The following is an 11,621-nucleotide window of genomic DNA, read 5'->3' as shown; positions in this document are numbered from 1 at the left end:
AGCACCTATTCCAACACTTTTTCTTCCCGTGATCACTGCAGGGTACCCTAGAAACAGGGGTTTGGTTCTTTCCTGGTGACAAAGAGAAGATTAAATTACCATAAGCGTCAACAACAAGTATAAAAGATACATCAATATATGGGAATGAAATATATACATAGCCTTTTTCCTTTAAGCCCAAACTTGATTTCCAGGTACAGGCCTCTGTAACTTTTCTTGGCATGGAAGTCATGAAGTCTCCTGACCCCTAAAGCCACAGAAATTTATAGTGGAAGCAAGCAGCACGCACTACGTACAGCACAGAGGCAACCTGGGGCGTTCGCTGCGGCTCCCACCTGTCGGCCAGGTCATTGTGACGCAAATGCTATGGACACGTGGAACACCTGCGGGAGAGCAGGGCGGGGTCACCCTGGGCGGCAGATGCGAGCGGGGGGATACCCCAGGAGATGGGGGTCCAGGAAAGACCCCAGGGAGTAGAGAGAGAGAGAGAGAGACTCACTCCTCCCATCCCAGGCCCGCCCCAAACAAGGTGAGGCCATGGCCCCCTTCCTCCTCCGGGTCCCGGGGTCCCGCCGGGCGTCTCCAGAGGGGAGGGTGGGGAGGGAAGGCGGCTGTGGCGCCCCGGCCGCGGGCGCTCGCGGAGAGGCGAGGGCGCCCGCTCCCCCCGGCCGCTGCGCTGCGCTGCGGCGCGCACAGGCTCCGCCGGCTGCTATTCCGGCTGGCGGCGGCCGCCGCAGGAAGGGCCGGTTCCTGTGCTCCCCCGCCCCCTTGCCTCGCCTTCTGCTGACGCTGACGTCGGATGAGGGAGCTGGAGGGACGCTCCGACCGCGGCCGGGAGGCTCCTGGGGGCCGGGGCTCCGAGGTACCTGCCCTCCGGGGCCGGGGCGGGGGCGCGCCGGGCGGGCTGCAGGCTGCAGCGGGAGACGCCCGGCAGCCAGGGCGGTCGGGGGCGCCGGCCTGGGGCTGCCAACTCTGCCCTCCGCGGGCGGCGGGGGACAGGCGGGTAGCCGCCTCCTGCCGCTGTTCGGGAACCGCGACAGCCCCGTCCCCTCCCCCGCCTCCTCCCTGGGGCCTGGGAAGGTCTGGAGGCTGCGCGCGCCATGAGGGCGTGCGTCAGCCCCGGGGGAGCGGGAGGGAAGCGTGCCCGGCTCTGGCCGCGTCGCCAGCCCCAGCGCCCCCACGCACGCCAGCCCACCGCGCCCACTCTGTGCCTCGCCTTCCCAGCGGCTCCGGCCCCGGGACCACGAGGTCCCTTCTAGGCAGGGACTTGCGTCCAGGGCTGACTTGTTGACAAGTTCACCTGCCGAGGCGCCTGGTGTTTGCTGTTTCTCTTCTCCCCGTTGCCCATCTTGGCGGAGGTGGCAGGGAGCATATGGGTACCTCTTCAAAACCACTAGTGCCAAGAGGCCTGAGCTTGGTCTCCCGCGCACACCTGCTCACCACCCTCGGACCCGACTGGAGCACGAGTCCCTAAGCAGGCCAGGTGCCTGCAAAGCCTGGTGCGCCCGTTTCCTTTGGGTGCTCTGACTCCGCCTTTCCTGCCCTGGGGCTGTTGCAGCTCCTGCTTCCTTTAGAAACGAACATATCCTGTTATGATGTCTGTCTTTGCCGAGAGCGGCTCCCCATTAACATTTCCCACTGTCTTTTTACTTGGAGTGCCCCCAAGGCCCCTCAGCTTCTCTTTGGGGGTCTTAAAAGTACTGCGCCCTTTCACTGGCGAAAGGCATTAACTGCCTGGTTGGAGAGAGTTATAGTTTAGAAAGAGGATCAGATTCTCTTCTGTTTGGATAGAATAAAAAATCGGCATGAGAAAGGGTGCTGGGTGGCAGCCTTAGTAATTGAGATCTGGTAACTTTATAAAAATTATCAGGGCCTGGAAAATATATCACCAGCTGGTTTGAGAATGATATTGAATGTAGGACGACAGGCACATAAGGCATTGGCCATTAAGGTCCTATAAATTATGACTCATTGCAAACATGTTCTTGTCCAAACATTTCAGTAAAGTATCCAGAAAAATCTCAAATTGGTTTCTGTGGACCCTTAGTTTAGATTTTCTGAGATCTGAACTGTTCCGGGGGTTGGGGAGCGAAATAGCGAAGGCTTATTAGTTTGAAATCAATGCTCCAGGCTCAGTTTCCTACCTCCTGTTTAAAACACACACACATTCTAAAAATACTTTTAAGTGGGTTTTGAAACCAGTTTCTTTTTAGGCTTCAGTCTTTATTTTTGAAACATCATGTGTAGAGAATACCATAGGGGCAAAATCAGTTTAATCCTTAACAGTCCAAATATCACTGTTTGGTTTTCGACTGCCATGTATATATTTAATTGCAGGGAGATGGTGCTTTCTAATTGTGTCTTTTTGCATTAGGTAGGTAAATAGTTGTAGTTATTAAAGATGAATCTTTAGAAAACAACAGAGTACGAGAGACCTGAGGTTAAAGAAACTGACTGTGGATACTCCACCCATGGGTCATTAAATGCTCAAGATACTGGATGGTAGATACCTGGGCAGTTTATTTTACAGCTCTTTCCCAAGTTTGGTACACTTGAGTGTCTATCTGACCTTTCTCTGGGCATCTTTATTGCCATGCATTTCTTTCCATGTCAACTTTATGAGAAATACGGAAAATTTTGTTACTCAAAAGAAAACCTTCAAAATTGCTGCATTTTTAATGTATTTAACTAAACAGTATGTTTTTTCAGGTACAGGCAGTTTTATCAGAGGCAGGGAGGTGTGGCAACTGTGAAATGACACGGTAGGGTAAACTGTCTTGTGTGAACTTGAAGGTTACGGAAACCTCGTACAGGAGAAGGTGAGGAAGTTGGTGAACCACAAGGATCAGGAAGCGTTTTTCCTCTTTATTGGTTGAGCCCCCAAGCTAGAAGCCTGCAAGTAGGTGGCAACATTTAGGATCAGTGCATTGGTCACTTTTTATTCCATCTGCATTGTCAGATTTATGGGAACCATGGATAAGAATGCTGTCTGCATGCTTTTGTCCAGGAGGCAACACAGATCACTAATTAATTAACCTTATCCACATGCTCATCCCCATCCAGAATCTGCCTCAGCAGAGTCTTCAACTCAATGACTGGTACAGGAGAAACTTGTTTTCCCCATTTTATTTCCTAAGCTGTCATTTTCTGTCCCACAATCATGTTTAGCCCCCTAGAGGATGTGCAGAGGGCATACAGGCTTTAGATCCCAGTAGAGTGGGATGGGAACCCCAGCTGCAACACCTAACTAGCCATGTGACTTTTAGCAAGTTACTTATGTTCTCTACGTCATCATTTCCTTATCTACAGAGCAAGAATATCCACCTTGTGCGGTTGTGGCAGGGATTAGAGATAATATTTATAAAATGCTTTGCACAGTAAATAGGACTTAATAGTAGCAGTAAATTATTCTTTCACATGTTAAACATATGTGCTGTCGGTATCTGAAAAGGATGCTACTACTTTTCCCCTGTGATAGGGAATGTGTTCCCATTTGATTTTGAGTAGTTCAAGAGATTTTGACCCAATACTGAGGGCTTGGGTTTTCTGGAATACTCCTTGAAGTTGGGGAATGCAGTCTGTAGTCCTGAACAAAGCAAAGCTAATTTGTTCCAGTGGGGCTAGATCTTCCAAACCCCTGCCACTCAAATGTGATCCATAGACCAGCAACACTTGCTTCCCCTGGGGGCTTGTTAGACATGTGAAATCTCAACCCGCCCTTACGACCCCCAGACCCACTGAATTCCAATCTGCGTCTTAACAAGATCCCCAAGTGATTCATGTGTACATTAATGTTTTGAGAAGCATGGTTCTAACCTGGTATTTATCAAACTTTTGTGTACAATAAAATCATTTGGGGGCTTGTTAGGTGTGGATTCCCAGCCTGGCTTCTCCCGTCTGCTGTTAACACTCAGGTGGCACTGATGCCTGGGGTCCTTCCACGGCTCTTTGAGAAACACTGCACCACACTCTATCCAGCATAGTGCTCTAAGATGGGCCTCTGCCTTCTTCCTTAACAAAGCACTTTGGCAAACATGATCTTTGGTATTCAACCCCCTTTGAGGGAAGTAAATATTATAATCCCTATATATCTGATAAGAAAATTAAGACTACAGGCATGATTTGCCCTTGATGATGGATAAGGTGGAACTGCCTTGAACCTCTATAAGGCCTCATTGACCATGCTTTCACTACTCTAGCGTCCAAATTAATGCTGTGTGTGTGTGTGTGTGTGTGTAATTTCAAATACTAATGAATCTCCAGGACAGGGATGACTATACATGATAGGGCATTTTATACATGCTTTTAAAACAGAGCCTTCCTTCTATATGACTGTAGACCTGTTAATTAGGATAACTGATTTTGAGCTTCATCCATAAAATGAGGATGATGTCTACTTGACAATGTTGTCAGCATAAGCATAACATGCACAAAGCATACATCTCAGTGTTTGAGAAGTGGTCGTTCCTCAACTAATAGTAACTGTCCCAGTGTACACCTAGTGAGGGAGAATGAGTTCATGAAAAGCTAAGAAAATGGCATTGCTCATGATGAGAAGTCTCTTCTGCTAAGCCAGATGACTTCTCTTACCAGGCCTTTGACCAAATCAGAAAAGTGGGGTTGTTACTCAGTATTCGGCAAGCATTTGTTGTGTATATGCCGTGTGCCATGCCCTGTGGTAGTACTGGGAATCCCAAGACAAGACCCAAACCCTACCCTGCTCTGGAGGAGCCTACAGCCTAGTAAGGGAGATAGAGGAGTCAGCTGGCAATCACATTTCAGTGAAAGCAGGGACGGGACGAAGCTCATGGCAGAGGCACCTGACCCAGGCAGGAGCGAGAGTAGAGAAAACCTGAGAAGATTCATGGAGGAGGTGACCCTTGAGTTGAGCCCAAAGGACCAACAGGACTTTGGCAGGTGAAAAAGCATTGGGAGTGGAGAGGGTGAGTTCCCAACACAGTATCCAGGTATACAAAGGGAGAGAATACTGGCAAATAGTCCTCATGTCTGGAGCCCAGTGTGCATGTGTGTCTCTTATTAGCCGAGTGACCTTGGGCAAGTTCGATCATCTGTGAGTTGAGAAGATTAAATGTATTAATCAGGAAAGCACAGTACTAATTTCAATTATGTGCTGGGTAGTCATGGAGGTGGTGGAGGTATTAGTAGAAAATAGGGGACTGATATTAAAAAGTCATTAGAATTAGAGGAAATTGAAGAGGTCAGTTTTAGAGTATGTTTAACAGATAATACATAGAATTAAAAGAGGGTGACTGAAAAAGACGACTGAATGCAATACAGTACTGTGGGGCGGGAAACACAGGTATATGTGTTCAGTGATGGGCCGTCAAATATATAGATAACGGTATATCGTTAACCCTGAGAGTCTAGATTTGAGAGTGGGAAGATCTCTCATTATAAGTGGCGAGAGTATTTGTAGAGCAGTGACTGTAAGGTATTACAGCTACTTTCCCAGAGCACACATTAAAATTCATTCCATTACTTACCATCATCATGATCTCTCACACCCACTTCTCTGTTCCCAGAATAGGGCATGGACAGCAATGTCTAAAGCCTAATGGTACTTAAGGGAAATCATCTGAGGTAGTACATCCTAAGCCAGAGACCGAGGAGCTAATTGTGATAAATGATGCCCCTTCTTATTGGTAGGAACCCTGATAGCCACCAGGAGTCCAACAGCATGGTTTTGTTGTGCACGATAACAAAGGGTGGTAATGGATTTGGGACTAAAACAGCACCTGAGCCTGTGATTAGGAGGGATTGTTTTTATAGAAATAGAACCCATTATCCAGTACTCCCACTCTTTCATGTGAGAGTAGAGTGGAATGGTTAAAAGCAGGAGCTCAGGAGTCAAAAGCAGGCCTGAATTTACTAGTTGTTGACTTTGGGCAAATTAATTCCCCTTTCTAAGGTTTTTTTCTCACTTATAAAATGGGGTGATACCCCCTTCATGGTGATGTTGTGGAGATGAGATAATGGTGTTAAGTGCTTCACACATGTAAAGTGCTCAGTAAATGGTAGCACATAATTATTGCCCTCTGTCCAGCACATATTTACTGAAGGTGTACTGTTTCAGGTACTGTGTTTGGTGTGATGAGGCAAAGGTGAACCAATTAGGGTCCCTGCCCTCAAGGAACTTACAGTCTAGTGCAAGAGATGCAGATGTAATTAGCTTATTGCAGGAGAGTAATGAGAGTACCATTACATGCAGGGTACCACCAGCATGGGGCAGTTAATTCTTCAGTGGGGTGGACAGGAGTGGGAGGCCCCCCAGGGGTGGTGGGGCGAGAGGGTGGATGTTGGGTTGGAGAAGGCTTCACTGAGGAGGTGACATTTGAGGAGAGTCTTGAAGTAAGGTTTAAGTTGGCCGATTGGACAAAGAAGGGGAGGGCATTTCAAGTGGAAGGAAACTGCAAAGCCCTGAAGTGGCACAGTGTATTCAGGAAAGCTCCAGCATTCTGAAATGACCAGAAGGAATAGTTCTGTGTGAGGTATAATAAAATTTTTTGGAAAAGGGGCCAGAATGTGAAGGAGCTTGGGTTTTTTGCTAAGAAGTTTGGAATTGCTCTAATGGCAAGAAAATGCAGTTAAAGCATTTTAAGTAGGAGAGTGGTATGTTTAGATTTGCATATTATAGTTCAGACCATGGTGTAAAAGATTCGAGTGGGCAGATTCAGGGATAGTGTTGCCTCTGAAGGCATAGACTGAGTCTTGGATGTGAATATAGAAAGGAGAAGATGTATTTAATAGCTTTTTAGGAGGTAGACTGGAGAGAACTTGGAGACTGGCTGCAAAAGATGAAAGAGAAGTTTCTAACTTGGGACATTCAGTGGATTTCATGCTGTTATTAACATTGGGACCACAGGAGGAAGAACATTTAGGAGTGGAGATGGAGAGAGATTAGTTTCAGATGTGCTGAATTTGAAGTGCCTATGGTACATCCAGGTGAAGATTACAGTAGGGAGATGGAAATTTAAACACCTCTCCAGAGCACCAGATCCACATTTCCATCTCCCTGCTGTCATCTCTAGAGAAGTGTTCAATTTTGGAAGTCATTGACATACAGCTGTTGGTTGAAGTCTGGGGAGTAGCTTAAATCACCTAGAGACAGCAAGTAAAGAGTAATGGAAGACAACCAATGTTAGAACCTTATAGATCACTGATATTTGAGATGTGGGCACAGAGGAAGAGGAGCTAACAGAGAAGATTGAAAAGATAACAAAAGTGTAGAGAGTATTTCATGAGAAATCAAGGAAGGGGAGCTTAGTCAAAGTTGAGTAAGATGAGGATTTGAGTTGGGCTCATGGTGAAAATCTTTCTCGGGTGTGGTGGAGAAAGGAACCAGACTGTGTGAGCTTAGAAGAACTCTGTGAAGAGAAGGAAGAGATTGGTAACTGAAGGAAGAAAGAGCTTGAAGAATATGGGTTGAGGGCAGAAAGGAAAGTTAACTTGAAAGAGAAAGGATAATAGATGGACTAAGGTGGGAAAGGGCAAGGGTGTGAGACCCGTCCCTTCTGGAGAGAAAGAAGGGAACAGCATTGGTTTAGTCGTGGTGCTGGATAGTTCCAAAGACATGAGCAGTGTCGTGCATGAGGGGTGGAAACTATGAGAGAAGGTGGCCAGTGCAATGCCAAGGGCCATGATTCCCTACAGTGCGTGAGGAGGGAGACTGGTCATCATCCCCGTGGGGAGCTTTCTTCCACCTGCTGCTCCCTGAAGGCCAGGAGTTGAGTGTCCTTGTATCCAGTGCTCTTTCCTCAGTGTTGCCATAGGCAGCATGGGCATCATTGTAAAGTAGGGAAACTTTGCATTGGTGCCAAACCACTCCCCTCTTTCTGCTTCCTGCTTCTCTCTTCTCTGCACTCCTGACCTGGAGCTCTGTAGCCTTTGGGCTACTTCCCGGTTATTCTACCTGCCCTACGAGGTACATGCCCAATGGCCCTGTCTTTCCTGACCCCCATCAGAATAACCAGTCTGGTGCCTTGTTCACTCTGGGTGTTACTATCTGGGCTATTTAATCCCATAAGCTTCTCCCCTAAGAAAATAGAGAGAATCTGGAAGAGGGTTCATTTTATTTAGTTCTCAGATAACACCAACTAGATAACCCAGTATAGGCAAGGGTGGCTCTGTCAGTTGGGGTACGTGAAAATACAGAGCTTTCTCTGTCTGCTTCCCTTTGCTGCTCCCTTTTATTTTAAGGTCCTCTTCTTACTCCTCCCTTCCCTGTCTGGGCTGCCTTCATCCCTTGCTCTTAAGCCAGCCCAAACTCAAACATGGTTTAGCGGCCACAACTTTACCAAGGAAAGTCCTTGAATACATGCCATTTCCTGAGAAAGGAGCTGTGGTAGTTTATAGGACTTGTGCACAGCATAGATGTTTCAGAACACATATTGGTGTCTGTGTATTTCAGCAATTTAATACTAATGAAAAGGGCTTACTCTGTGCCTTGGAAAATTTTCTTCAGTCCTGGGCCTCAGTTGCCTCCTCTGTGAAAAGAGGAGTTTGGACTAAATGATCTATAAATTCCCTCCTAGCTCTGAGTGATCCTATGGAGGCATAAGAAATTACTTGATCATCTCTTTAAGATGCTTTAAATTATGAATTTAATGTTAGAGAAAGAGAACCTTGTAAACAGTAGTGTCTCCCTAATTATTCTGATTGCTGACATGATGCTTATGTGTAATGTCATAGAGTTGTGGTTGCTACAGTCACACACTTTGTCTTCCTTCACACTTGTAATATTATTAATCATTCATATATTTCTAGTATTTGTATATGAATTATATATATTTCATTTATGAATATATGCGTACATTTTATATTTGTAGGTATATATTTATATATGTGTATATATGTTTATGTGTATATAGAGAGAGCCTGTCCTTATCTTTTCACTTTTGATGATCTCATAGTAGTTCATCCACTTCAGTTAATCATTCCCATGAATCTGATTTAAAACAAATAGTACATTTTGCACATAGATTTGGATCTTTTTAAAGCAACTTATTATGAAAATGTGGAGTGCAACCATTTTGTAGGTCATTTAAAAAGACTATATATACATGTATATATATACACATATATAGTCTTTGTATAGATATATATATATGTATGAGATTTTATTTTTGTAATTATGTTCCTAACAGGATAATTATCAGAGTCTGGGGAGAAAGAACTGTTTAAAGATGTTTGTATCTGTACAGAATATTGGTGACCTGAGTTATGGAATTAATTTTTAGCTCTTTGCTGCTTTGCTTAATGCCTTAGACCAGGGCTGTCCAATACAAATATAACGGCAGCCACGTGTGTAATTTAAAACTTTCTAGTAGGCACATGTGAAAAACTAAAAAGAAACAGGTGAAATTAGATAATATATTTTATTTAACCCAATATATCCAAAATATTATTTCAATAAAAAATATAAAAGTACATATAACAAATATAAATATAAAATATAATTAAATATAACAGAATATGTAAATATATATTTATATATAATACATACTATAGCAATATAGTTATATAAAATTTAAATATATACAAATATACCAATATAAAATAGATATAATTTTTATAAACATAAAATATAAATAAATACAAAATATAGATTTATTAATGAGACATTTTACTTTTGGGAGGGTGTACTAAGTCTTCAAAATCCAGGATGTATTTTACGTTTAAAGCATATCTGAACTCAGACTAGCCATATTTCAAGTTGCTCAATAACCGCATGTGGCTAGTGGCTGCTGTATTGGACAACGCAGTCTTAGATGCTAAAGTTAACTTATCTCAGATTATTCTTCCGTGAAAAATTTTATCCCAATTATAAAATGCAGTTTTGAAAAATAATTTAAGGAAAACATTTATTGCTATCATTTAATAATGTTCTGTGCTGGCAGTTGAAGGGCATAGTATTTCTTTTACAGAAGGTGATTGAAACCTTTGTCTGACTAGGGTTTTCCTTCATTCTTCATCTTTTGAGGTTAAGCTTTTACAGAAAACCCCACCATACGTACCAGAGATTAAAATCCATATGCTGAATTTGAATTGACATTTGAAATCTGCATAAACCAACCTAAATAGAATCAAAGGTGAATATAATTTATACAGCAAGGGTTTTTTAAATTAATCTTTTCTTTAGCAAAGACAACTAATTGTTCTTTTTCTGTTTCCAGTCTTCTAATCCACTTTATATTATTATTTTTTTTAACTTTTTGTTTATTGCAGTAACATTGGTTTATAACATTGTATAAATTTCAGGTGTACATCATTATACTTCTATTTCTGCATAGATTACATCATGTTCACCACCCAAATACTAATTACAACCCATCACCACACACATGTGCCGAATTATCCCTTTCACCCTCCTCCCTCCCCCCTTCCCCTCTGGTAACCACCAATCCAATCTCTATGTGTTTGTTTATTGTTGTTACACTTTAGATTATTTGATCTTGTAGATTTCTTTGAGGTTTGTTGTTTTCAAATGCCAGCCTCTTTGTGATTGCTGCCATGATTTTCATTGTAGCACAAAATTCACCCTTGTTCATCCTTTGCCACAAGCAGGGCTTTAAGCGAGAGAAAGAAGAGTAAGACCTAGACCACACCCTCCGTGAGCAGTTTGAGTTTGCTGGTTTATTTTGTTTTTAGTTTGTTTTGTGGGGACGTAATATTTTTGACTAATATTGATGTTGAGAATGAAAGCCTTTTAGAGAATATCTTGGCTATTTTTTTAAATTTCTTAGAATATGAGATGTGGGGCGGGCCCAGACGCGTAGCAGTTAAGTTCGCACGCTCTGCTTCGGCCACCCGGGGTTCGCAGGATCGGATCCTGGGTGCACACCGATGCACCGCTCGTCAAGCCATGCTGTAGTGACATCCTATCTATAAAATAGAGGAAAACTGGCATAGATGTTAGCTCAGGGACCATCTTCCTCAAGCAAAAAGAGGAAGACTGGCAACAGATGTTAGCTCAGGGCCAATCTTCCTCACCAAAAAAAAAAAAAAAAGAATATGAGATGGTATGTTTGATATTTTCCTTTGAGAAACATCTCTTGGAATAGAGGAGGGGACTGAAGAGAACACCAGGTTGCTAATTGGCGATTAGTGTTTCAATCTCAGCATTCCTCCTTGGGAACTTGCTCTTTAACCTGATCTTGGACAAGTCTTCTCCATTTTTAGGACCCCAATTTCCTTGTCTTTAAAAAAGAAAGATATGTTCATTATCTCTAAGCTTTCTCTTAGATATAAATGTCTCTAAAAGTAATTAAAATGAGCTTTACAGTTTTTGTGACTGAGAGTGTCCTAGATGTCAGCTAGCCTAGTCTGCTGTTTACAGGTGAGCAGAGTGAGGTCAGATGATGGGTGAAGTGACTTAGAGGAGGCACAAGTTTGTAGCGTGGTCGTGGGTTTACTGGCTTTTATATTGAGCAGCATATTGGGAGACAAGTTATAATGACATTAAAAATATTTATTTTAGGAGTGTGATTTTAATAGGTTTAGGAGGCATTAAGCTTAATTAATGCATGTATAAAATACCTGAGCTGTTTTGAAATGTGAATGAAATGATCATTTAAAAATATCCTAAGACCCCAATTTATGAA

The 11,621-nt window shown here is 43.4% G+C and overlaps 1 protein-coding gene across 15 annotated transcripts in view; it reads left to right on the top strand.

The window, feature by feature from the left end:
• The first annotated feature begins 483 nt into the window (after positions 1-483).
• The window catches only part of ICA1 (islet cell autoantigen 1), a 139,839-nt gene continuing 128,701 nt past the window's right edge, over positions 484-11,621 (top strand). For 5 of the 15 annotated variants that reach the window (XM_058526284.1, XM_058526175.1, XM_058526185.1 and 2 more), the window contains exon 1: positions 784-862. The gene's annotated coding sequence lies outside the window, so the exon portion shown is untranslated. Of the gene's footprint in view, positions 530-782; positions 863-11,621 lie in introns of those variants that run through there. The other 10 variants (XM_058526239.1, XM_058526192.1, XM_058526248.1 and 7 more) reach the window with 7 other exon arrangements.

This window comes from Diceros bicornis, chromosome 3 (assembly GCF_020826845.1).
Source record: "Diceros bicornis minor isolate mBicDic1 chromosome 3, mDicBic1.mat.cur, whole genome shotgun sequence".
Classification (NCBI taxonomy): domain Eukaryota; kingdom Metazoa; phylum Chordata; class Mammalia; order Perissodactyla; family Rhinocerotidae; genus Diceros; species Diceros bicornis.
This window is presented reverse-complemented; position numbering and strand designations above follow the sequence as displayed.